At 39.8% G+C, this 11,326-nt stretch overlaps 1 pseudogene across 1 annotated transcript; it reads right to left on the bottom strand.

Moving 5' to 3' along the window:
* Positions 1–3: 3 nt before the first annotated feature.
* LOC145472998 (GTPase-activating protein and VPS9 domain-containing protein 1-like) lies at positions 4–11,323 on the bottom strand (annotated as a pseudogene). Its single transcript, XR_014044226.1, has 9 exons — positions 10,479–11,323; positions 9,785–9,916; positions 8,563–9,012; positions 7,226–7,385; positions 5,499–6,530; positions 4,251–4,497; positions 2,578–2,718; positions 1,653–1,787; positions 4–37 (listed from the first exon to the last, which is right to left on the bottom strand). The product of XR_014044226.1 is annotated as a GTPase-activating protein and VPS9 domain-containing protein 1-like (transcript).
* Positions 11,324–11,326: the final 3 nt, after the last annotated feature.

Here is an 11,326-nt window from a genome sequence, read left to right as displayed (position 1 = left end):
GTTCATGATTAAGTAGTTTTGGCAGATAATTTTGTCCCTGTGATAATAAATTATTGTCAAGTATAGGCAGTATTAGAGTATAAGCCTTCTAGTTCCCTGGAGAAATCAACATCTATTGCATTTCTCCTTCATAGTAACGCAATGCTGAGAAGTTAGATATAGTTAAATGAAATTTAACATAGTTAACGACTAGGAGCTAGTCTGGTCAGTAGCGTTTTTACAGGCGGTTGTTAGTGTCTTGGCCGTTTGTGAGCGTTTGGTTAGCGTTTGGTGCGTTCTGTAGCGTTTGATATAGTTCAATGAAATTTTACATAGTTTATGACCAGGAGCGAGTCTGGTCAGTAGCGTTTTTACAGGCGGTTGTTAGTGTCTTGGCCGTTTGTGAGCGTTTGGTTAGCGTTTGGTGCGTTCTGTAGCGTTTGATATAGTTCAATGAAATTTTACATAGTTTATGACCAGGAGCGAGTCTGGTCAGTAGCGTTTTTACAGGCGGTTGTTAGTGTCTTGGCCGTCTGTGAGCGTTTGGTTAGCGTTTGGTGCGTTCTGTAGCGTTTGATATAGTTCAATGAAATTTTACATAGTTTATGACCAGGAGCTAGTCTGGTCAGTAGCGTTTTTACAGGCGGTTGTTAGTGTCTTGGCCGTTTGTGAGCGTTTGGTTAGCGTTTGGTGCGTTCTGTAGCGTTTGATATAGTTCAATGAAATTTTACATAGTTTATGACCAGGAGCGAGTCTGGTCAGTAGCGTTTTTACAGGCGGTTGTTAGTGTCTTGGCCGTTTGTGAGCGTTTGGTTAGCGTTTGGTGCGTTCTGTAGCGTTTGATATAGTTCAATGAAATTTTACATAGTTTATGACCAGGAGCTAGTCTGGTCAGTAGCGTTTTTACAGGCGGTTGTTAGTGTCTTGGCCGTTTGTGAGCGTTTGGTTAGCGTTTGGTGCGTTCTGTAGCGTTTGATATAGTTCAATGAAATTTTACATAGTTTATGACCAGGAGCTAGTCTGGTCAGTAGCGTTTTTACAGGCGGTTGTTAGTGTCTTGGCCGTTTGTGAGCGTTTGGTTAGCGTTTGGTGCGTTCTGTAGCGTTTGATATAGTTCAATGAAATTTTACATAGTTTATGACCAGGAGCGAGTCTGGTCAGTAGCGTTTTTGTAGGCGTTTGTTAGTGCCTTGGCCATCTGTTAGCGTTTGTTTAGCGTTTGGTGCATTCTGTAGCGTTTGCAACAGTCATATGGTCGTGAGAGCCGTGGGGCTGACATTGTCCAGCGGTATTTTTGCTTAGTACATGTGTTGTCGTCCCATGTGCTCGCAGTGTGTTCATCGCTCTGTTAGTGTGGCGTTGTGGATTGAATTATAGTTTAGCGGTTCTCGGCGTCCCCTCCCTATCCCCCCCTTTTTTCAGCATTTTTTTTCCACCAATGCCATCTGGCTTGAGTGTGACAGGTGCCTGTAGGGGGCTTGGCACGGGGGGCTCGTGGCTTGGTTGCGGGTTGGGCAGGCCAGTCGGGTGTTCTAGCGCCTTGGGGATGTGACTGCAGTTGCAGCCCCCGGGCTTCGTAGGCACCTTCCCTCCACTAGCGACTTGGGCGTTAACTATCAGTAACAAGACGTTCTTAGTATTGTTAAAGGTGATGTGGTTCATGTTAGATGTACCTTTCTATCCTTTCGACTAATCTCTCCAAGTGAGCATGCGTTGCCAGTAGGCCTTGATGTGCATTGACCAGGTAGGCGAGGTATGGAGTGCGTGCCTTGTACTCCTCCTCTAAGGATTCTAACAGTTTAGCAAAGCTGTGGTGGGAGAACAAAACATCAGCATGCCTTCGCAAAACACTTTTAAAAATCATTTTCTACAGCATTCAAAAGCATTTAAAGATCTCATTGTAAGTGACCTTGTGTCCAACCATTGTTAGATTGATCAGATTTTAAAGCTGGTTTTCTTGTGTGCATAAGAACAAGCATAAGCCATCATATGCAGTCACAGCAAGACGTTGACAATTAGCACCTTTAGTTAGGAAGTTTTCCTTCCAAAGGTGCTACTTAGCAGCACTCCACTGTATCTAAGTATGTTTCTTATGCTTGTGCTTATTTGCTAGTGAAAACTAGCCATCAGGAACCAATTTCCCTTGAATAAATTTAAAAAAATTACCAACGGTTTAGCAAGAAGAGGGAAAGGCAATGGAAGAAGAGGAAAGAGAGAGAAGAAATTACATGCAATAAGACTGACAATGACAACAACAACAACAACAACAAAAGCAATAAAGTTGCCCTGATTTTTAAATGAACTCATGAAAGCTGGAGGTCATAACAGGTGCTTTGTTTTGTGCTACATGTGCTGGGGGAGTACAAGCATTGTATTTCTGGATTTTTGGAGAATAAGAAACGATGACGTGTTTTGTAAGTTCACAACTAGTATATCCAAAGTTGACATAACAACGAAATCCAAACAAACACACGTCTCAAAGCTAGGCTGATCACTAAGAACTTCTTATTCACTGATTAGAAAAGATACATCATTGTTGATATTGAAGTGTAGGCCAAAAGCAGAAATGTTCGATTATTAATTTATCAGAATCTGTACCTTCCAGGTTGGAGGTCTTTGACACTTCTTATTGTCTCGTGTAACTGAGCAGACAGGGATCTGTCCTGAAGATTAATTGCCTCAGCAAGTTGCACATGGAGGAATGTAAGCAGCTCCCCGCCAGGTTTTTTGGCATATGCCCTTAAAAAATGACGTATAACAATTTATCATTATTTGTGTATCTGAAGATGGCAGCCTGTAATGCTGAATTAAGGATGGTGCCTACTTTTGTTAGTGCGCATATTTTCTGCGTATCACGCAAGGCATGGTTTAAGTGCCATGCGCGCGCGCTGGGGTTGACATTGATGCAATCAACTACACTACCAAGTACACGACTCAAAGAAAGCAAAATTTTCCTACTGTGACCAAATCAAGTTTAATGAACCTGTACTCAAACCAGGAACACCAAAATAGCAGCATATCACCAACCACTAACTGTTAATGTCTTCCAGCTGAAAAACTAGCTGTTATCTGGCGAAAATTATACTGAAATCCAACTGCAAACAAGTACCTGCAGATGGCGTAGTGCGTGCGCAAAACAAGTGTGAAAGACGCAAATGTTTTACTTACTGGGGAAGCGACAGGAAAAAATGTAATGTGCACTATAAAAGTTTTCACAAAAAGATCAATAACTTTAAAAAACGCGTGGTTACCCCCACATTTTATGTTATGAAATGGAAGTGGAAAGCCTATTCAACACGTAATCAGTTTCTGGTTGTGACCAAAAGGTATTTAGACTGTATTTTGGCTGAACCAGAGGAAGGCTGTCAGAGATGCTAAAAGCACTGTTGCAACGATTTTGTTATTAAAAACATACCAAATATGGTTTTCATGTTACCATTTACCATGTAGTTTTAAGACCTTTATAAATGTGTTTGCTTTTCTGTTTGTAAAGGTGATTTTGAAGGAAATTTGTGAAGAAATATCCTTTCTTTCTTTTTTCAGAAAATGCTGATGTCAGCATTTTTGTTAAGATTCAAGGCTGATTATCTGGAAAAAATGCGTGGCTTCCCCAATTTTTCTTTGTGGATTCCAATGGCCCTTGCAAAGATTTACTTTTTCGGTGTTGTCCTAACCCAGCACAAAAACCTTTGTATTTAGTAGGCACCATCCTTAAGACAATAAAAAGTTATGTTTTTTTCTCCTTTTCAATGACTGAGGCCACAGATTACTGTTGCTGCCTACACAGGTTTGGTTCCAGGAAATATCTGTTGCAGTTTAAAATTGACTTGTAGGTCAAAATAACCTCAATCATGTTTGACAAGTGCATTTTACCTTGTTCAGATTTCTTACCATAATCCTAAGAAAAACAAAATACAGATCAAACTACAATTTCTGTGAAATTAAACTGGAATCAAACATAAAAACTCACTAGGTATAGATACATGTATCTTTTTGGGAACAGCACAACATATCTTAAGCCTAAGAACCAATAGTTATATTTTATAGAGATAAACAAAGAAAAAAAAGGTGGTTTCACATAATCGTAGGAGTGCTCGATACAGATACATGTAGAGGGAAGTATGAATTAAGAGAGAAATTTCAGTTACTCAAGTTTCATGGTTGAAGCATGTCTGATAATTGCTTCAAGAGTGAAACACAAGTAACTGTAATTTCCATCTTAATTTGTATTTTATGGAGAAATAAATTTCTGTTTTTAGTGTGGTATCTACCTTTTTTCTGGCAATCTATTGTCAGGATGAAGCAGTGGAAGATTCTGGAAGTCAGCTTGACAGAGCACCAGTCTAAGTTTCCTCTTAGAGTTTTCAAACTTCTCATCTTCATCAACAACATCGTCATCTTCCTCACTTTGGTCATTATCGTTTTCATCTTGAACTTCATCCAATTTACTTTCTCCACCTTGAGCATGTGCCTTGTTCTTGTATTTTTCTAATATTTTATCAAGGTCTGATACAATGTCTGTTAAGAGAGAAACAAAGGTGGAAAAAAGTTACAAGATGGGCAGGGTTATAGTAGGTCTACTACCTTAAGAGGGCAATGCTAACAAGAACATTTTCTTTTTTTATGTCATTGTGAAAGTGATTATCGTACAAGTGGATGTTAAGCTCCACTCTGTCCCCCTAAAAAAACAGGATTCAAACTAGTCATCATTGTGAATGCCTTAGCTCTCGCATAACTGTCTAAGTATAGTAAGTAATATGTACTTTATCAACTTCGAAAAGTAGGTACTACAATTGTGGACAAAAGTCCTTGGGACACTTAAGTAATGTAACCAATTATCTGTGTTTTAGAACTACAGTTTGAAAAAAATGCTTCTATATCCTTTTACAATGTGTTGCTGTTCCCCCTCCCCACCCAACACAATGTTGAAAATCAGAAGAAATTGCAGGTACTAGTTTTCAACATTGTATGGGGGGTGGGGGGTGAGGTTAGGCAGGTGAAGAAGTTGTATTCACGTCTGGCATGTGCGCAAGTGCCAAAAGTGTAAATTTGTCCCAAGACTTTTGTCCATGATTGTAGATACAATAGACCAATGGGAGAGGGTCAGAAGTGAGTTCAATGTTGCCATCGATCAGTTAGAAGAAACAAATCACATGCAAGGAAGGCATAGTGGTCAGGCTACTTGCCTCTCATTGATGTACATAATTTATAGAACTGATTCAAATCCTGATTCTCCTATGTGTCATGAGAGGCTTGAGTTTGTTGTTGGTTGTCATTCTTGCCCCAGAGGATTTTCTCTGGGTTCTATGGTTTTCTCTTATCAATAAACACCAACCAATCTAACTGTCTTGAATGGCCCTCCAACTCTAGATCAATTAGAAGTATTCTTATTGATCCACAATTGAAGGGCCACACATTTGTCAAAACAACAACACATAAGACATTTACATTATAAGCAATACCACCATGAAACAACATTAATTTATTCTATTCTTATTGTGAGACTAAAATAATAGTACCTTTGGGTGTTTTTTCCTCCACCTCAGGGTGTGCCATCCTGTCAGTGATATCAAAAGCATCAAGTGTTTTCTCTGCCAATTCCTTGTACACTTTTGATCCACTTGCCTTCATCTTGTCTTTAGAGAGTCCTGTCCTGATCATTCCAAAGAATCCTTTCTCTTTCTTCCCACTTTGCTCGTCATTCAGATTATCCTCACCATCAAAAGAACCCTTTCCTTTGGTCTTTTTCCTCCCTCTGAAATGCCGTCTTAATGAAGATCCACGAGAGGGCTTCTTCTCTCTAGGTGGCCACTCATGTTCATCATCAGCTGTACTAGAAGATCCACTTCGAGGTGGAAACTCTGCATCGAAACTCAAGAAGCTTGCTTGGCTGTCACGGTTGGAACCCTCTCCTTGAAAGCCAGTGATTGTTCCACTACTTGTGCTTCCACGACTGCTAAGCTTACTTTGTCTTTTTTCCTGGTCATTTATAACACTTGTGCGCTTTCTAAAATTATCATCAGGTGCAGCTAAGTGTTCAAGGCCAGAGAGATCCGATTCAGAACCCTCTTCTGCAATATCACCATGGCCACTGTCAACTACGATGCAATCTTTAGTGAATTCAATTCCACTGCTCCGAGTGCTTGTACTACTGATGCAGCTTGTACGTGTGCTGCCACCACTACTAATGGCACTGTCTCGGTTTCCAGCCACCTGGTGATCAAAGGCAATGGGTGACTGTCTCTTCACAGCTTGGTTATCAATTGCATCTCCAGGAACTGAAGGGAGAGGAGGTGGACTGTCACTTCCAAAATCAATTAGATCAACATTGTCAGGGTGTCCAATTTCTGCATTTCCTTTTGCTTCAACATCTTGTGTTGCATGCGTACATGTATTTGTCTCTGAATTGCTGTGTAGGAAATCAATGCAATCTGTTCCAGGTGTAACCTCTTTAGTAAGTCCTAGTAAATCAGCAATGTGATCACCATGACTTGAATCAATGACACATGTAGCTGGCTGAAGAGTACCAGGATCAGTTGTTGGATCATTACCTACAAAACACAAACCACATCTTGTTTGGCCAAAGAAGTCAATAAACCTGTTTACTAGCGTGAAGTGCTGTTATTTCCTTAATACATCAGAACAATTCTTTTGTCACTAAGTTTGGAAGATCTTTGACTTTCAACAATGAACAGCAATCTTTATTGATATAGAAGTCAATAACCCCAACAAAAACTTTGGAAAGTCTAATGTTCAATTTGCTTTCCTATTGACATTCATGTGTTTTGAAAAGTCAGTTCCATCCTTTAACAAAAAACCATGTAAACCCACAAATGATACATGGGGTGTTTGTGTGATTAGAACCCACTGAAAAACCCATACAAGTGCTCGAAATGACAGTTTTTCATTGGATATTGACCAAACAAATTTGTGAAACTGGGCGTCTTATTTTACATTATGATCAGACATCATGGTCGAGTACTAAAATGACTTAAAGCCCACTTATTACTTCATGACTTGTACAGCTAGGGATTGAGCAATCAGATTATTTGCATTTAAAAAATTAGAGACTTGAAAAGACAGACATCCTACTACGTAATAACAGTTATTGTTTCCAGCATTGTGTACTAACATACGTAGGGTCCTTCCCAGTTTATACTTTTACTAGTTAGAGGAGAACTTTCCATAGAAGTTAAGAGACTGGATCCAAAGAGTAACACATCATGAATGTCAAGATCACACTGACCATTTTGTGTGTCTTCATCACTGCTTTTATCATTAGAATGATCTTCCTTTGTCACTGGCTTTTCAGGAAAAAGGTGCTTATAGAACGTGGAAGAGCTACTTCTTGGTCTGAAACTTTTGCTAGAATCTGCCTCATTCTTTGGCTTTTTGATGCCAAGTACCTACAGATCAACAAAAATGACTTTCATTATTCAATTTATCATAATCATACATTAACGAGAATGGTCTGCTCTTTGATCTGCAGAAATAACTCAGACTGTCACTGAGTAGGCTGTCTAAGTACTTGGTATTCTTAACTTATGGCAAAACAAAAAGGAAGGAAATAGAAGATTTTCTTGTAGCTTGACTACTCCAACAGAGTTGTCTGAGCCTAGACATCAACATTTCCATATTGGTCGAATTCTGTGTAGTATGGTTGGTTTTAAGAACCAGACAGCCTGGGACAAGCTTGGATCATAATTTGCTCAAGATTTATCAAACTTGTGATTTACCATGTGCATCTACACAGCCAGCCAAACTGTGGACTGAGCTGGGACTGTGGCCATCAAGGTATTCAAGAAAGTGATTAGCACCATTCTAACAATGGGACGGAGCAACGTTATCACTGGTTATCAAAACAAAATTATGCAGGATACTGCTTGAGCAGATCAAGATAGGTGTAGACAAAAAGCTTCTAAAGGAGCAGACTGGATTTGGACCAAAGAGAAGTATGACAGGGTAAATCTTTATACTGAGAAACATCTTATAACAGGTGACTGAATGCAGGGCAGGCCTGTACACGTACTTTTAAAAGGCCTTTGATTCGGTCCTCAGAGTAATATTCAAAAATAGAAAACATGTTTGTTTTAAGCAACTGTTTGACAGTACTGGGGTGGATCCCAGAAGGTTGCAGGGCAAGACACAACATCACTTGAAAAAGGACTGTTGAGAAAGAAAAGATTACAAGGCATGGTAGATGACTTGAAAAATGGGAAAAGTGGTGGCACAGAACCTAGAGTGTTGGGTTGACAACATGTCAGTCTTGTGCACCTACTGGCATAAAGAGATGTGATGATGATCTCATTGCTAGACCAGATGATGCTTCTTGTTAAATTTTATTTCCATGAGAGTTGAAGTCATCATTAAAGCCGTTGAGTAATGCTTAAAATACATGTCTGTTTTAAGTGTGAACCAGTTTGGTATGCTCCAAATGCTGAGTGAATGAAGATGACTATAGGTAATGTAGAAGCTAACCACAGATGCAGTCTCCCTTTTCTTTAGAAACAAGTTGAAGGGTTCTGCATGCAAGGCCATGATCACCATCAATAAATGCACATCAAATAAATTTAATTACTGTACCTTTTCCTCAGACTCCATGCCAGGACATTCAATTGCAGAATAACCCAGAGAAATCACTAAAACATCTTCATCCTCCTGCAACATCAGTGGTATTCTTCTGAGAAACTCCATTTTGAACTCCTCTGATTTGCTGACAACCGCTAAAGGATTAAACTGCTTGATCACCTTAGCTGGTTCAATTTCTGTGGATTGAGCCTCACCCAGACTTTGCTTGCGAGGTTCCTTTTCTTTCTTGCCTTTAAAGGGGCGTCGTTTTTTGGGTGTTTTTGGACTACCTGTTTGAGAATCAAGGTTGGAAGGTGCAGGACAAACATCTTTTGACACCTCCGGGGTTGAGGGTTCTGGGGGGTCAGGTTGGGGTGGCAGGTTATCCAGTAACTCTTTTAATTCTTTATTGTTGACAATGTCTCTGTGATCTTCACTGTGATCAACCATCCTTAGAAAGCTTGTCTATTGAAAGGAAACAAAAGAATGCACTGGTTTGAAAAGAATAATGACAAACAAAGGTATATGTATATTGGGTGTATAATTAAGTATACGATTTTCCAGTAGGGACTAGTCTAGGAGAAGACTACTCTAGGTAACTTACAAAAAAGGCCCATGTTTAAGTCAAATGTGTGAATGATAATGCTGTATAACTAATTTATAAAACGATCTGATGGCAGAGCTCCAGACTCATTCTTGCAGCAATGTTAAATAACAAGAGCTCACTTCAGGGCTATTAGCAACTGTCATTTCAAAACCTCGAGCTGCGCAGTGTTGCTTTAAACTTCAGATTTAAGAAACCTACTATTCCTGTTAACAAAGCCTATGTTACTAGCAATGCTACTGAATGATAAGGCTAACTCTTATCTGCACAACGACACCTAACAAACAAAATGATACATGTACTCCTGAGTGTGTCTACAAGACACCAAAAGTTATACACGTCAAGTTTTTAAGGAGTGGGAGTAGAACTTACAATAATGTGATACAGTTAAGGGAAATGATAGATCTCACTCTTAAACTCCTCAAGAAATCCACATGCCTGCTGAGGTAAACTTTGGATAGAAGGATTGTTAGCAGCCAGTGGCATGAAGTTGAACCATTTGCCACCAGCATGACAAACTTTGAACTCAGTCAGTAAAAGGACAACAAAACAAAAACAGATAATCCTAATCCTGATACTAGAGATTTAACGTAAATGACCACAGGTCAAGAGATTTTGTCTGTGAATACTTACCAAGGAGTGCAGCTCATTTTCAGTTATAAGAACTGAGTTACGGCAAAGGCCAGGAAGTGACTGCTGGATTGGAACATCTGAAATTTCTTCCTGGCTTTGTAATATGGCATCTAAAAACGATGCCACACAATGCTGAAAAGAAAAAGTAAAAATAGTTGAAACTTGGAAATATCCAACTTTGAATTATATTGCTATATTTCAAATACAAGTTTTCAAGCTACTGTTTTCTACTTAGGAAGAAAGGAACAATTTTTGAACAGTTAGATAGGTATTTGAATCTGTATTGAATTGAAGTACATATGGAATATAAATCAACTGTCCACCTCTCCTGTCCTCTGCAATTTCATGGGTCTTTGATCATGACTCCCCCTCCCTGTCACAACACACTCTCCCCTCTGGGGTGGGGTATGGATATTTTCCAAAACCACACAGATATATAATACTAAGCCATCCACAAGACCCTGAAAGTTATGACATTGCTCAGAGGTGGTGATGGGGGGGAGGCGGGGGGCAGGGAGATACACTGCTTCATGTATTTGATGTTTTCCAAATGAAGGAGCTACAAACCTTCAGCATCAGCAAGAAAGTAGAACAGAGGTTCAATGTCACACCACTCCCCTATTAAACGTGCCATGTCCCACCAATTTCCTCACCTGGCGTGTTATTTATTTTCATATTTACTCGGAGTACTTACTGTATCAATTCTCGAAAACATGTGCGATGATCTTGGGTTTTTATCACCTTCAGAGAAACAACAATTGAGCAAACAAGAAGCTATCTGCTGTAAGTTCTGAGAGGCTATTTCACTGATTTGTACATCAGAGGTGATGCCAAACTGTTCGGGCCTTATTATGGCCGGACACACAAGGAAATCAAACAATAATTTCAACACCATCGAGCGCACGTCCTTGTCGTTGACATTACCAGTTGAAGAAAGAAGTTTCGAAAATTGACACACTAACCAGCGTAAACTTTGAGGGAAGCAGTAGAGTTTCGCTTTCAGGCTTTCAACAAATTTAGTACACTTTAGAGGCAGTCTCTTTTTAAGCAGTGAATCCTCCGAAAGAACTTGCATTATAGGAGCGTGCAATGCCGCTGTCAAATACAACTTCGCAGAGAACAAGCTCTCCACTAAAATCTCGAACAACGACGTAAACGAATTCCTTTTATGCTTAAAGAATTCTCCAGGCTGCTCGTCTCCTGTGATTTTCAGCTCAATGAGGTACTTCATTAGCAGCAAAACGTAACTCTCGTCTTGCGGAAGCAAACAGTTTCCATACAGAGAATTCAACAACAGACGAATCAGCTGAGAGGTGTCCAAATTGACTTTGTCTGCATATGTCAAAGTCGACGCCACTAGGGCAGGATTCTCCCTTAGTCCTTTCAGAAATTCCAGTACTTTGACTCTAAGTAGCCAAGGTGTCTAGAAGCGTCAACAAAGCGGGCAGAATCCAATCTGTTCACCGCCTGGCTGCAATCTTCAGGTGAAGCCCGTACTCTTTGTACAATTTTCCACTGTTGCCGGGTAATCCATGACAAGTG

This window comes from Orbicella franksi, unplaced genomic scaffold (genome assembly GCF_964199315.1).
Source record: "Orbicella franksi unplaced genomic scaffold, jaOrbFran1.1 SCAFFOLD_807, whole genome shotgun sequence".
Lineage (NCBI taxonomy): Eukaryota > Metazoa > Cnidaria > Anthozoa > Scleractinia > Merulinidae > Orbicella > Orbicella franksi.
Note: the sequence above shows the minus strand (reverse complement) of the source record. Positions and strands in the feature narration are given on the sequence as shown.